This window comes from Mustelus asterias, chromosome 7, assembly GCF_964213995.1.
Source record: "Mustelus asterias chromosome 7, sMusAst1.hap1.1, whole genome shotgun sequence".
NCBI classification, from domain to species: Eukaryota; Metazoa; Chordata; class Chondrichthyes; order Carcharhiniformes; family Triakidae; genus Mustelus; species Mustelus asterias.
Window position 1 is genome coordinate 24,271,656 of NC_135807.1, and position 13,998 is coordinate 24,285,653.

General features: G+C 43.3%; 1 protein-coding gene across 1 annotated transcript in view; it reads right to left on the minus strand.

The window, feature by feature from the left end:
- The window catches only part of tsnare1 (T-SNARE Domain Containing 1), an 842,640-nt gene extending 838,682 nt beyond the window's left edge, over window positions 1–3,958 (minus strand). Inside the window, exon 1 of the mRNA XM_078217021.1 lies at window positions 3,885–3,958. The gene's annotated coding sequence lies outside the window, so the exon portion shown is untranslated. The remainder of the gene's footprint in view (window positions 1–3,884) is intronic.
- Between the last annotated feature and the right edge of the window lie 10,040 nt (window positions 3,959–13,998).

Below are 13,998 nucleotides of genomic sequence, written 5' to 3' on the forward strand. Positions count from 1 at the left end.
AACAGAAAATGCTGGAAAATCCCAGCAGGTCTGACAGCATCTGTGGAGAGAGAATAGAGCCAATGTTTGGAGCCTGGATGACCCTTCATCAGAGCGATGGTGCGAGGCCTGGGCAGGGTGGTTGGGTTTGCTATTCCGATGCTTCTACAGCCCTTACCCTGCGAGGGTCACGCTTGTCCAACAGGCAGCCCATGGGCCAAACCCAGCATTCCTACCCAGCCAGGGAGCAGGACCACTGCAATATCTAGTGCCTTCAGCCATTTCTTGATATTACATGGAGATAATTAAATTTACTGAAGATGTGTTTTTGGGGACTGCTGGAAGAGGTGGAGATGGATCATCCTTTCAGCACTTCTGCTGAAAATAGTTTCAAATGCTTCATCTTTGTCTTTTGCATTAATATACTGGGCTCCCCGATCATGGAGGATGAGGATGTGAAACCTTCTCCTCCAGCAAGTTGTTTAACTATCCGTCACCCTTCATGGCTGGATGTGGCAGGAATGAGATCTGATCTGGTGGTTGTGGGACTGCTTAACTCAGTGGGTAGTTGCTTTCCCTGTTTGGCACACAAGCAGTCCTGGTGTTATATGTTCACCATGATGACACCTAATTTTTTTTTTTAAAGGTACACCTGGTGCTGCTCCTGGAATGCCACACTTCATTGAAACAGGGTTGATCCCGTGGCTTGGTGGTAATGCTAGAATTACGAATATGTCAGGCCTTAAGTGGAGATGGTGGCATAGTGGTAATATTACTGAACTAGTAATGCAGGGCCTATTGACCTGGCAAACCTCTCCTTACTAAATCTGGCGGCTTGTGCCAAAAATTGGCAGAGCTGTCACACAGTCGCGTCAAGCAACAGCCTGACATAGTCATACTGATGAAATCAGACCCTACAGATAATTTTGCAGACACCACCATCACTATACTTGGTATGTCCTGTCTTTCCAACAGAGAGACACCAAAGCAGCAGTAGGACAGTGGTATACAGTCAGGAGGGAGTTGCCCTGGGAATTCACAACATCAACTCCCAGATCTTATGAAGTCTCATGGTGTCAGGTTGAAGATTGGCAAGGGAACCTCCTGCTGATTACCACCTGCTGTCCTCCCTCAGCTAATGAATCAATACACATCTACATTGAATACCACTTGGAGGAAACTTAGAGGGGCCAATTTTACTGTCCTGCCCACCACGGGAATCGGAGCAGGCGAGGGGCGGACCATGGAAAGATCCATTGATCTCAAGTGGGATTTTCCTGTTTCAGTTCAAACAAGGCCAGAACATCTTGCCCAGAGGGTGGCAAGGGCGCAGAATATATTCTGACTATGGAACTTCAATGTCCATCACCCGGAATGGCTTGGTAGCAGTTCTGGTGACCAAGCCTTAAAGGACACACCTGCTAGACTGAGTCTGTGGCAAGTGGTGAAAGTACCAATAAAAGGGGAAAAAACACTGCTTAAGCTTCTCCTCACCCATCTACCTCTCGTAGATGCATCTGCCCATGACAGTATTGATAGGTGTGCCAACTGCACAGTTCTCGTGGAGATGAAATCTGACCTTCACTTTGAGGATAACTCCCATTGTGTCTATGGTACTACCACCATGTTAAATGGGATAGATTTTGATAAGATCTAGCAACTTAGACTGGGCATCTATGAGATACAGTGCACACGCTTCTTGGGAATTGATGGAGCTGCACTCATCCAGGCAAATGGAGAATACTGCATCAGCGCCAAGGACCCAGGTTCGATTCCAACTTTGTACAAACTCCACACAGATAGTGAACCATTCTCCGAGTGCCTGCCTGGGTTTCCTCCGGCTGTTCCAGTTTCCTCCCACAGTCCGAAGATGTATAGGTTCGGTGGATTGGCCATGCTAAAATTTCATTACCAGGGTAATGTTGCACCCCAGCCCCACAGTGCCTGCAGGTTGCAGAACACCTGAAGCATACCAGCAAACACTGCCACACAGCCATGAATGTAGATGCGGTAGAAGACAAGACAGGCAATTTGGATATTCCGTACAATCACCATCTGCCTGGACATGTTAATGGACAACTTGACCAGGCCTAGAATGACTGCTCACCCATTCCAGCTGCCCCACCCCCTCCCTATGCACAGAGTGGCCACAGTCCTTACACAGTTGCTCCAATTAAGTTTCTGGTCTATGATAGCTCCAAGGATGTTGATAGTGGGAGGTTCAGCAAAGGTGTTTGAATGTCAAGGGGTGATGTTGGAGATTTCCTGAATGCTGTCTAATGTATTTCTGCTGAAGTTTAACTAATATCTTGTATGAGTTCAGCATAACGTTCTTGCTCTTGTACTCTATATCCCAAAACCCAGCTTACTTTATGTTTTATTAATTGCTCGCTCCACCTGTTCAGCAACCTTCAATACCCCAAGGTTCCACTGTTCCTGCACCCCTTTAAAGAATTGTTAGTGGAGATTTCCTCCCCATCAGCTGAAGCTGCTGGTTTCCAACATAACATGGGTCTCCCCTTGCAGTGGGCAAAACACCTGTGATAGTAGAATGTGGGGTGATGCCCCAAAAGTGACCAAGAATGAGGAGGATAGGCAGCGAGAAAGTCACCAGCTGAATTTTACATGCCTCTGATCTACCAGCAAGGAGCATAAAATCCACTCCTGTGTTCCAAGTCACTGCTTCGGAAAGGAACGTTATGCAATGAACAATTGTGCTATTAAGATGAAGCACTATCTCCTTAAGATCACAGTATCTAATCGTTATCTGTGGAAACACACTCCCAGATCAAAAGGAAATGGTTTGGAATTGTAGAGATTGGAAAGTTCATGTCCCTTTTAGCACTCAATTTAAATTGGCTTGCTTTCTTTTTAAAACAAATCGAAAAGTTGGTTAGCTTGTAAAGCAGGATGCAGTATCTGGATTGTGACACATCATTTGCAAATACAATTATATATAATTCATAACACACACACCTAAAAAGTAATTAAAAGTTACATCACTGAACTGAACTCCCCTAAAGACAAGCACAGAGATCTTGTTAAAAGTAAACTGAAAAAGGACATTGACAGATGGCCCAGTAAACTAGAAGCATGATCATTCAGTTTTGTTGAGATCATGGGATATTCACACATGGGATAGAACATTGCAATTTGGAAAGTTTCAGAAATACTTGTTCTGGAACATTTTCGATTCCATCGGAGACAGGTGGGGAATATCTGTAATGGGTAAACCAACTGCACATGATCAGTTGCAAAAAAAAAGGAGACTCAACAGGTACAATATCCCTGTCAGACTACAGGTCTAGCAGGAATCCTGATCAACTTCCACAGAAACCTAACAAACCTCAGATATGCTGCTGCCTTTTAATACACATCTCTCACTCACTCCATCCACAATCAATCAATCAATACTTGTGCACAAAAGTTCCAGCACCAAAAACATTTCCAAAGACACCATAATCAATGACAACTTTTGCTTTACATCAATTATTTTTTATTAAACACAAGGTGTGCCCATAAGTAGCACCACACACAAGAGCAGGATCTTAGTTTCTGTTTCTATTTTCCACAACATTCCCATTGCCTGGGGCACACACAATCCAAACAACAACAATCTATAAAAATAAATAAAAACATCATCAAGTTGAATCGTTTGCTTTGGAAATACGTAGGCACAATTACTTGAGTCCAAGTGACAGCAAGATGAATCCAAAGACAGCTTGGTACCTTTTTCGAAGGGCTGAATTTGCCTACTTCTGCTCCTAATGCCCATGTTTTTTTCCCCCAAAAACAACAGGCTATGGAATAAAACATCATCTGTGAATGCATAAGACATGGAGACATAGGCATGTCGAGATCTGCTTTCTGTCACAGTGAACACGTAGAATAAAACAATCACCTACCCCCTGTCTGCACTCACTCGGATCTTGACAGAACGCAGGAACAACCAGCTGCCAGTGCCCGGCGTCACGTGTCCTTAAAGGGCTACAAGGCGTGGCGCGGTGGCCGCTGGGACCTGTAGTCCCGCGCCGGGCGGCGGCACGGAGACTGCGCGGCGGCAGGAACTACAACATCCAGGATGCAGCGCGGGGAAACAAGGCTACTCCTGCGGGTGGGGTGTCAGGCAGGGAAATCAGTGATACATTTGTATTTGGCACTGTGTGTGATTTAGTACACACAAATCAAGCATTTTTTTTCTCCTAGGGGACAATTCCGAGTAATTTATACAGCCGGTCATATATGATACATGTTTTTTTTATTGTTTCAATATGAATATTATGTTTGCTCAATTACTGTGTTCTCAGAAAGAACCAGAAGCCTCACTGTTTACAGGTGACATGAGTCTCATTGACAAGCATCCTCTGATCATGTTCACTGTAATAAAATTGTTGAATTGGTTCATTCATAATTGCATCAATCATGGCTGTTCTAACATAATATGGTTGCAGGCTCTAAGTGTCAAACAACCCTTTTCAGTGGAAGCGTGACATTCCTCTCATATTTCTCCCTTTAAAGAGGTACCGTCTTCACTGGTGTTTGACAAATAATTGTTTTGCCTTTTTTTTTTAACCAAAACATATCTCATCAGAATGTGCAAATCATCTCTGCGGGCGTCTTTGCAGTCAATGCGGGAGACAGTGTTCACTCCATAGTCACAGCTCTAGTGAAATGTCACATTCAGATAGACGAAAAAGACAACATAAAGCCAGATCAAAGTGAGCTGGTCAAAGGAAGAGGGCTTCAAAAGTCTTATCCATCTGGTTATTCTGCATGTGTAAACCTCTATGTGTTGGCAGGGTATTTAATTACAGAAGCACTGAAATTAAACCTGATTAAATGAACCACTTATCTGCGCTTTCAACAGGGATCAATGACTAATGATCAAAAGTAGGATCTGATTAATTCCACCTTTGATAGTCCAATGAAGATGTGGTTGAATTGCACCAAGTTTACTGCCATGCTGGTTGGGATCAACTATTTAGCACATGCTGGGAACTGAACTTATAAATTTTTACTCCATTCTTATAAGAACATAAGAACATAAGAAATAGGAGCAGGAGTAGGCCATCTAGCCCCTCGAGCCTGCCCCGCCATTCAATAAGATCATGGCTGATCTGACGTGGATCAGTACCACTTACCCGCCTGATCCCCATAACCCTTAATTCCCTTACCGATCAGGAATCCATCCATCCGCGCTTTAAACATATTCAGCGAGGTAGCCTCCACCACCTCAGTGGGCAGAGAATTCCAGAGATTCACCACCCTCTGGGAGAAGAAGTTCCTCCTCAACTCTGTCTTAAACCGACCCCCCTTTATTTTGAGGCTGTGTCCTCTCGTTTTAACTTCCTTACTAAGTGGAAAGAATCTCTCCGCCTCCACCCTATCCAGCCCCCGCATTATCTTATAAGTCTCCATAAGATCCCCCCTCATCCTTCTAAACTCCAACGAGTACAAACCCAATCTCCTCAGCCTCTCCTCATAATCCAAACCCCTCATCTCCGGTATCAACCTGGTGAACCTTCTCTGCACTCCCTCCAATGCCAATATAAGGGGACCAATACTGCACACAGTATTCCAGCTGCGGCCTCACCAATGCCCTGTACAGGTGCATCAAGACATCCCTGCTTTTATATTCTATCCCCCTCGCGATATAGGCCAACATCCCATTTGCCTTTTTGATCACCTGTTGTACCTGCAGACTGGGCTTTTGCGTCTCATGCACAAGGACCCCCAGGTCCCTTTGCACGGTAGCATGTTTTAATTTGTTTCCATTGAGATAGTAATCCCATTTGTTATTATTTCCTCCAAAGTGTATAACCTCGCATTTATCAACGTTATACTCCATTTGCCATATCCTCGCCCACTCACTCAGCCTGTCCAAATCTCTCTGCAGATCTTCTCCGTCCTCCACACGATTCACTTTTCCACTTATCTTTGTGTCATCTGCAAACTTCGTTACCCTACACTCCGTCCCCTCCTCCAGATCATCTATATAAATGGTAAACAGTTGCGGCCCGAGTACCGATCCCTGCGGCACGCCACTAGTTACCTTCCTCCAACCGGAAAAACACCCATTTATTCCGACTCTTTGCTTCCTGTCGGATAGCCAGTCCCCAATCCACTTTAACACACTACCCCCAACTCCGTGTGCCCTAATCTTCTTCAGCAGCCTTTAATGGGGCACCTTATCAAACGCCTTTTGGAAATCCAAAAACACCGCATCCACCGGTTCTCCTCCATCAACCGCCCTAGTCACATCTTCATAAAAATCCAACATGTTCGTCAAGCACGACTTTCCCCTCATGAATCCATGCTGCGTCTGATTGATCGAACCATTTCTATCCAGATGCCCTGCTATCTCCTCTTTAATAATGGATTCCAGCATTTTCCCTACTACAGACGTTAAGCTGACCGGCCTATAGTTACCCGCCTTTTGTCTCCTTCCTTTTTTAAACAGTGGCGTAACATTAGCCGTTTTCCAATCAACCGGCACTACCCCAGAATGCAACGAGTTTTGATAAATAATCACTAACGCATCCACTATTACCTCTGACATTTCTTTCAATACCCTGGGATGCATTCCATCCGGACCCGGGGACTTGTCCACCTTCAGTCCCATTAGTCTACCCAGCACTGCCTCTCTGGTAACATTAATTATATTAAGTATTTCTCCTGCTGCCAACCCTCTATCGTTAATATTTGGCAAACTATTTGTGTCCTCCACCGTGAAGACCGACACAAAAAACTTATTTAAAGACTCAGCCATATCCTCATTTCCCACTATTAACTCTCCCCTCTCGTCCTCCAAGGGTCCAACATTCACTCTAGCCACTCTATTCCTTTTTATATATTTATAAAAACTTTTACTATCATTTTTTATATTAATTGCTAGCCTAGCTTCATAGTCTATCCTTCCTTTCTTTATCGCTTTCTTAGTCTCTCTTTGTTGTTTCTTAAATTTTTCCCAATCACTTGTTTCTCCACTATTTTTGGCCACTCTGTACGCAGCTGTTTTTATTTTAATACTCTCCTTTATTTCCTTCGTTATCCACGCCTGGTTCTCCCTTTTCTTACAATCCTTGTTTTTTGCTGGAATATATTTTTGCTGAGAACTGAAAAGGATCTCCTTAAAAATCCTCCACTGTTCCTCAGCTATCCTACCTGCCAGCCTGCTCTCCCAGTCTACCTTAGCCAATTCATCCCTCATCCGATCATATTTCCCTCTGTTCAAACAGAGGACACTGGTTTGAGACCAAACTTTCTCCTCTTCCATCTGAATCAGAAATTCGACCATATTGTGGTCACTAGACCCAAGAGGGTCCTTCACAATAAGATCCTTAATTCTACCTACCTCGTTACACAATACCAGATCCAAAATAGCTCGTTCCCTCGTCGGTTCCGTAACATGCTGTTCAAGGAAACTATCCCGACAGCATTCTAAGAACTCTTCCTCCATTCCACCCTTACCGACTTCAGTCTGCCAGTCAATGTGCATGTTGAAGTCCCCCATGATTATTGCCGTTCCGTTTTTACACGCATCCCTTATCTGCTTGTTTATAGCCCTCCCTACCTCAACATTATTATTTGGGGGCCTATATACCACACCTACTAGTGTCTTTCTCCCTCTACTATTCCTCATCTCTACCCATAATGATTCCACGTTTTGTTCCTCAGAGCCTATGTCATCCCTCAGTACTACCCTGATATTATCTCTTATTAATAGCGCGACCCCACCACCTTTTCCTTCCTGTCTATTCTTCCTAAACGCCTGATACCCCTGGATATTCATCTCCCAGTCCTGGTCACCTTTCAGCCACGTTTCTGTAATGGCCACTAGATCGTACCCACTTGTGCTGATTTGCACCATCAACTCATTTACCTTGTTCCGAATGCTTCGTGCATTCAGGCAAAGTGTCCTTATTCCAGCTTTTATCTGGACCCGCTTTGATGAGTCGCGAACACCGTCTCCCTCTACTCCCTTACCTAAATTACCGCCTTCATTCACTTGCACCCTCTCCTCTACCATTAATTTTGTAATTCCCCTTACCCCTGCATCCTCCCCCCCATCAATTAGTTCCTTGATCCTAGTCAACTCTTCTAGCTCCCCTCCCCCCAACCTATCCAGTTTAAATTCTCCCCAGTAGCCTTAGCCAACCTACCGGCCAGGATATTGGTCCCCGTGTGATTCAAGTTCCACCCGTTTTTTGTATACAGATCACCCCTGCCCCTATGGACTGGCAAACTCAAATCCATTCCTTGCTTGCTCCAAAATCCAAATTCAAAATTCAAATTGAATCCAATTCAAGGTCCCAACAAGGGAGACAAATAAGGTGACAAAATGGGGCACTGCACTCGATCTTGGGCTTGATCTAACGTTTGATCTTAGCCAAAAGGCTGAGAAGCAATAAGGTAAAGTCGCCATAATCCCGGGTGACCATAGACTGCTCTTCTCTTTGAGGGGGAGTGTTGATTGGTAGTGATTTAACCTGAGGATCACCACACCTCAGGCAAGGGGAAAGGTTGAGAAGGTCAGCCTTCATGACTAAACTCAGCTCAAAGGGAATTGAACCCATGCATTGCTAGTATTCCACATCACTAATCAGCTGTCCAGCCAACTGAGATAAATTGACCCAACCAAAAGTTATCATTTTTGTATTGTCTCAGTGATGCTTTTGCTACTGAACCATGAGTGAGCTATTGGGGTCATTCCTAAGGGCACAATCATCCCTGCCCTTTTGTACATCACTGAGGGCCCAGGTCCGGGTCCCATGCGCAGCATTATGAGCCATAGCTAACAGGGGAACCAACACATTTTTGGTGGTGATGGTGGAAGAGCTGGAGTTTGAAGGGATCCTTGCAGAAGAGGACTTGTGTTTGCTTCAAGCACATGGGAAAGGCAATTGGAAACCGCCTTGTATTTTTCTTCATCATCATATATGCTCAGTGTTCACCGGAGTTTAAAATGAGTGGCTCTTACAAGCAACTGAAGGGGAAAATGCAAGACAGTAAGGAGTGAAAAAAAATGAGTGGATTGGCCATGCTAAATTGCCCCTTGGTGTCCAAAGATGTGTAGGTTGTTACGTGGATTGGCCATGGTAAATGCGCGAGGTTACCAGGATAGGGTTGTAGGGTGGGCCCAGTTAAGATGTTCTTTCAAGAGCTAAATAGCCTCCTTCTGCACTGTCGGGTTTCTAAGGAAAGGACCTGCTCTTGGGTAGATCACCACCACTATGAAGAGTGGAGCAGCAATGTTGAGACTTGAAATTTCAGAAACCTTTGGGGTCTGGGTGAAATAATGACTGGATTGATAGTTCTGTTGTTATTTACTTCTTTATTGTTTCTAAAATATTAGGTTGTATTATAAGGTAGCACATTAAATATGTTATAAAAAATACTGCAAAATTTACTGTTTACAAGTTTCCCTCAAATTCCCTCCCTATAAAGCACGGAACAGACTGACTTAGACATATGTTGCCATTCCACCACCAGTGCAGGACCAAACCTCTGCACTTCCTACCAACCACCATTAAGAAAGAAACTTCGCAGAAGGACTGCAGTGGTTCAAGAAGTTGGTTCAAGATCACTTCCTCAGGATATCTGCAGATAGGCTGCATCAACCACATCCCATAAACAAATTTGGTAAGTTGTCTTATGAGGATAGGTTGGACAGGCTAGGCTTGTACCCGCTGGCATTTAGAAGAATAAATGGCAACTTGATTGAAACATATTCTGAAGGGCCTTACAAGAGTGTAACACTACATTCTGCACTCTCTCATTTCTCTCTCTATGAACATATTGCACTTTGGAAGGACAAACCAAAGTAGAACGTACAGGGTAAATGGTAGGACTCTGAAGAGTGCAGTTGAACAGAGGGATCTGGGAATACAGGTACAAAATTCCCTAAAAGTGACGTCACAGGTGGATAGGGTCGTAAAGAGTGCCTTTGGTACATTGGCCTTTATAAATCGGAGTATCGAGTATAAAAGTTGGAGTGTTATGGTAAGGTTATATAAGGCATTGATGAGGCCGAATTTGGAGTATTGTGTACAGTTTTGGTCACCTAGTTACAGGAAGGATGTAAATAAGGTTGAAAGAGTGCAGAGAAGGTTCACAAGGATGTTGCCGGGACTTGAGAAGCTGAGTTACAGAGCGAGATTGAATAGGTTGGGACTTTATTCCCTGGAGTGCAGAAGATTGAGGGGAGATTTGATAGAGGTGTATAAGATTTTGATGGGTATAGATAGAGTGAATGCAAGCAGGCTTTTTCCGCTGAGGCTAGGGGAGAAAAAAACCAGAGGGCATGGGTTAAGGGTGAAAGGAGAAACGTTTAAAGGGAATATTAGGGGGGGCTTCTTCACGCAGAGAGTGGTGGGAGTGTGGAATGAGCTGCCGGATAAAGTGGAAAATGCTTTTAACATTTAAGAAAAACTTGGACGGGTTCATGGATGAGAGGGGTGTGGAGGGATATGGTCCAAGTGCAGGTCAGTGGGACTAGGCAAAAAATGGTTCGGCACAGACAAGAAGGGCCAAAAGGCCTGTTTCTGAGCTGTAATTTTCTATGGTTCTATGGTAACAGTATATTTTGTCTGTATAGCGCACAAGAAACAATACTTTTCACTCTATGTTAATACATGTGACAATAAACCAAATCAAATCAAATCAAAGTGTGTGTTGGCATGGTGGCACAGTGGTTAGCACTGCTGCCTCACAACACCAGGGACCTGGGTTTGCTTCCTGGCTTGGATCACTGTTTGCGCAGAGTCTGCACATTCTCCCCTTGTCTGTGTGGGTTTCCTCCGGGTGCTCCAATTCCCCCCCACAGTCCGAAAGATGTGCTGGTTAGGTGTGTTGGCCATGCTAAATTCTCCCTCAGTGTACCAGAGCAGGCACCAGAGTATGGCGACTGGGGGATTTTCACAGTAACTTCATTGTAGCGTTAATGTAAGCCCAGTTGTGACACTAATAAATAAACTTTAAAAGAGGATATTTCCTCTTGTGGGAGAATTTAAAATTGGGGGTCACTGTTTAAAAATACGTTGTTGCCCAATTTAAATAGAGATGAGGATAAATATTTTCTCTCCGAGGGTGGTGAGTCTTTGAAACTCTCTTCCTGAGAAGGTGGTGGAAGCCGAGTCTTTCAATATTGTTAAAGCAAAGTGGATAGATTTGTGCTAAGTAAGGGGGTGATAGATTATCGGGGATAGGTGGGATGCAGATTTGAGGTTAGTATCAGTTCAGCCATGGCCTTTTTAAATGATGGAGCAGGCTAGAGGGGCTGAATGGCCAACTCCTCCTCCTTGTTTGCATGTTTAAAAGATAAAAGTAGGATCAGATTTAGCTGCAATCCCCTCTATGAATAAATAATTTTCTGATATTCCTTGCTGATGACATTTGAACTGGAGAGCAGAGTATAAAATTCACGTTGTTCAGCATTATTAGGGATTTCTAAAGCATTAGCTCAAACTTTTAATTTTGTGTGATAATGTGAAATTGATGACGGTGAATTGAAAGCCTGATTTACATCTCTTCTGATTTTTTTTTCTATATTTCCAATGGCAACAATGCTGACTTGCTATCACAAGTTTGCACCAAAGTCAAAGTTAGAGTCAATCAATGCCAGAAGATTGCTTATGTTGATGTTAGTAAAAACTGAACATGCTGGAAAATCTCAGCAGGTCTGACAGGATCTGTGGCCAACATTTTGAGTCATGATGACCTGAGATGTTCCAGCAATTTCTGTTTTTGTTTCAGATTCCAGCGTCTGGAGTATTTTGCCTTTATCTTAATAAAAATTGCTTTATGCTATGCCTACCATGCAGGGATGCCACACTCGAAGAGAAGAGAATACAATTCTAAAGCAGGGGTGACAGATTGTGGTCTCAACGGTCCCACTCTACCTGCTTCAAGCGATGCTCCCCTCTGGGGGCACAAAAGTGCTGAATTCATCTTGAAACGTCAACGAACAGGACTGCTGCTTTAGGCTCCTTGTCAATCTACTGCTGTGTTGTTGGAAATTTCTCTGTTGGTGGCCTGATTCTCTTAAAAACTTAAGAAAACTTCAATTAATTTCACAAAGGCAATATTTTTCAGTTTCAAAACATAACTAAAAATGTATTTTAAAACATAAAAGACATATAAGACAAACAAAACAATACCCTTGGGCATGGGAGGCCTTCGGATGGTCAAGTAACTCTGAGTCAGTGCTAACGACCCCACTGACGATCTGAGACACTGTGCCAATATTCATTACAATTGTTTATTTCTGATATCTAAGGTACCTCTTCTAATTAGCTGGACTTGATTTCATTTCACGTTAACATATCAGTCCAAAACATAACGGACACTTCAGCCAATTGCGAAATAATGCTTGACTTGATGATCTTTCATTTGCTAACCCAAATACCGGAGATCCATCCCCTGGATGACTAACTTCCTCTTTTCTATGTCTCTCTAAAGGATGCTATCATTGAATACCTTTCCCAGTGGCACTTTGCCAAGACATTCGACTGTATTAGTCCAGGGCCCTTTGGATAGATACACTCTTATGCCCAGACAATAGGGCCTTTCACTTTGACATTAATGTTTCATTAAATGTTTCAGCATTTGTCCTGAGTTTGAAACTTCATTATATTTTCTGCTGACAAAATAACTTTCAATTCTGAACTTTTGAACTTCTATAGTCTCTGCAGTGATTGTGCATTGGCTGTGGTGAATACTTCAAACTTATTTTATATTAATACATTATTATCATTCAACGTAAATATAGATTTTTAACATTAAAATCGCCTTTCATTCCTTTTAATCGTGTTTCGCATTCACATATGAGCTAACTGCTAACATTATCTTATTAGGTGTAAGTCTAAGGTTTACTAGGATGCTACTGGGGCTTGGCAGTTTGAGTTCTAAGGAGAGGCTGGATAGACTGGGGCTTTTTCCCCTGGAGCGTAGGAGGCTTAGCAATGATCTTATAGAGATCTATAAAATAATGAGGGGAATAGATCAGTCAGATCGTCGAAATATTTTCCCAAAGATAGGCGAGTCTAAAACTAGAGGGCATAGGTTTAAGGTGAGAGGGGAGAGATCCAAAAGAGTCCAGAGGGGCAATTTTTTCACACAGAGGGTGGTGAGTGTCTGGAACAAGCTGCCGGATGTAGTGGTAGAGGTGGGTGCAATTTTGTCTTTTAAAAAGCGTTTAGACAGTTACATGGATAAGATGGGTAAAGAGGGATATGGGCCAAACACAGGCAATTGGGACTAGCTTAGGGGTTAAAAAAAGGGCGGCATGGGCAAGTTGAGCCGAAGGGCCTGTTTCCATGCTGTAAACCTCTGTGAGTCTATGACTCTAAGTCATTTTAACTCTCTCCTTCCCAAATGTTACTAAACCTAAGAATCTGCCTATGACTGTGCTTATGAATCCTGAAATCCCCTTCCTCATGCTGGAGCTCATAGTTCCTCAGCTGGCCATTACACTGTGGTACATGTTTCTTCTGGAAATAATGAAATCTTGCGCAATTGCTATTCTGAAATGTCTTGTTCAAGAAATATTGAAGCTGCTGAAGTGATTTAAAACAAATGGTGAAGTGTTCAGTCGGACATTAGTTTTTCAAATTGGTGGCTACGCGAATGTAAAAGCATGGTCTAGTCACGCTGTCTCGGGATGTCAGTAAGAGGAAGCCTGGAGATATCAAGTGGAGCATGTCGTGTCATGCAGAGAACCTCCGAGTACCTGTTGGGGAAAGCCTCAAGCTGTCATCTATAGCTCCAGAAAATTCACATCAGGAAGCCCAGAGTTCACTAATCCAAAGATTTTAAGGAAGTCATCTGCAAAAGACAAAAAAATGGTGTATTGAGAAAAAAAATTGCTCTTTGAGAGCGTTCAAACGAAATATTCTGGCCCAGAGTTTGAAATTAGAATGATGGTGAGGCCCCCAGCACTCTCTATCACTGCGGAGTATATTGACAAATTCTGGTGTCTGTACTTGCAGAGTTAATTACAGATATCTAGAAGTTGCTGTC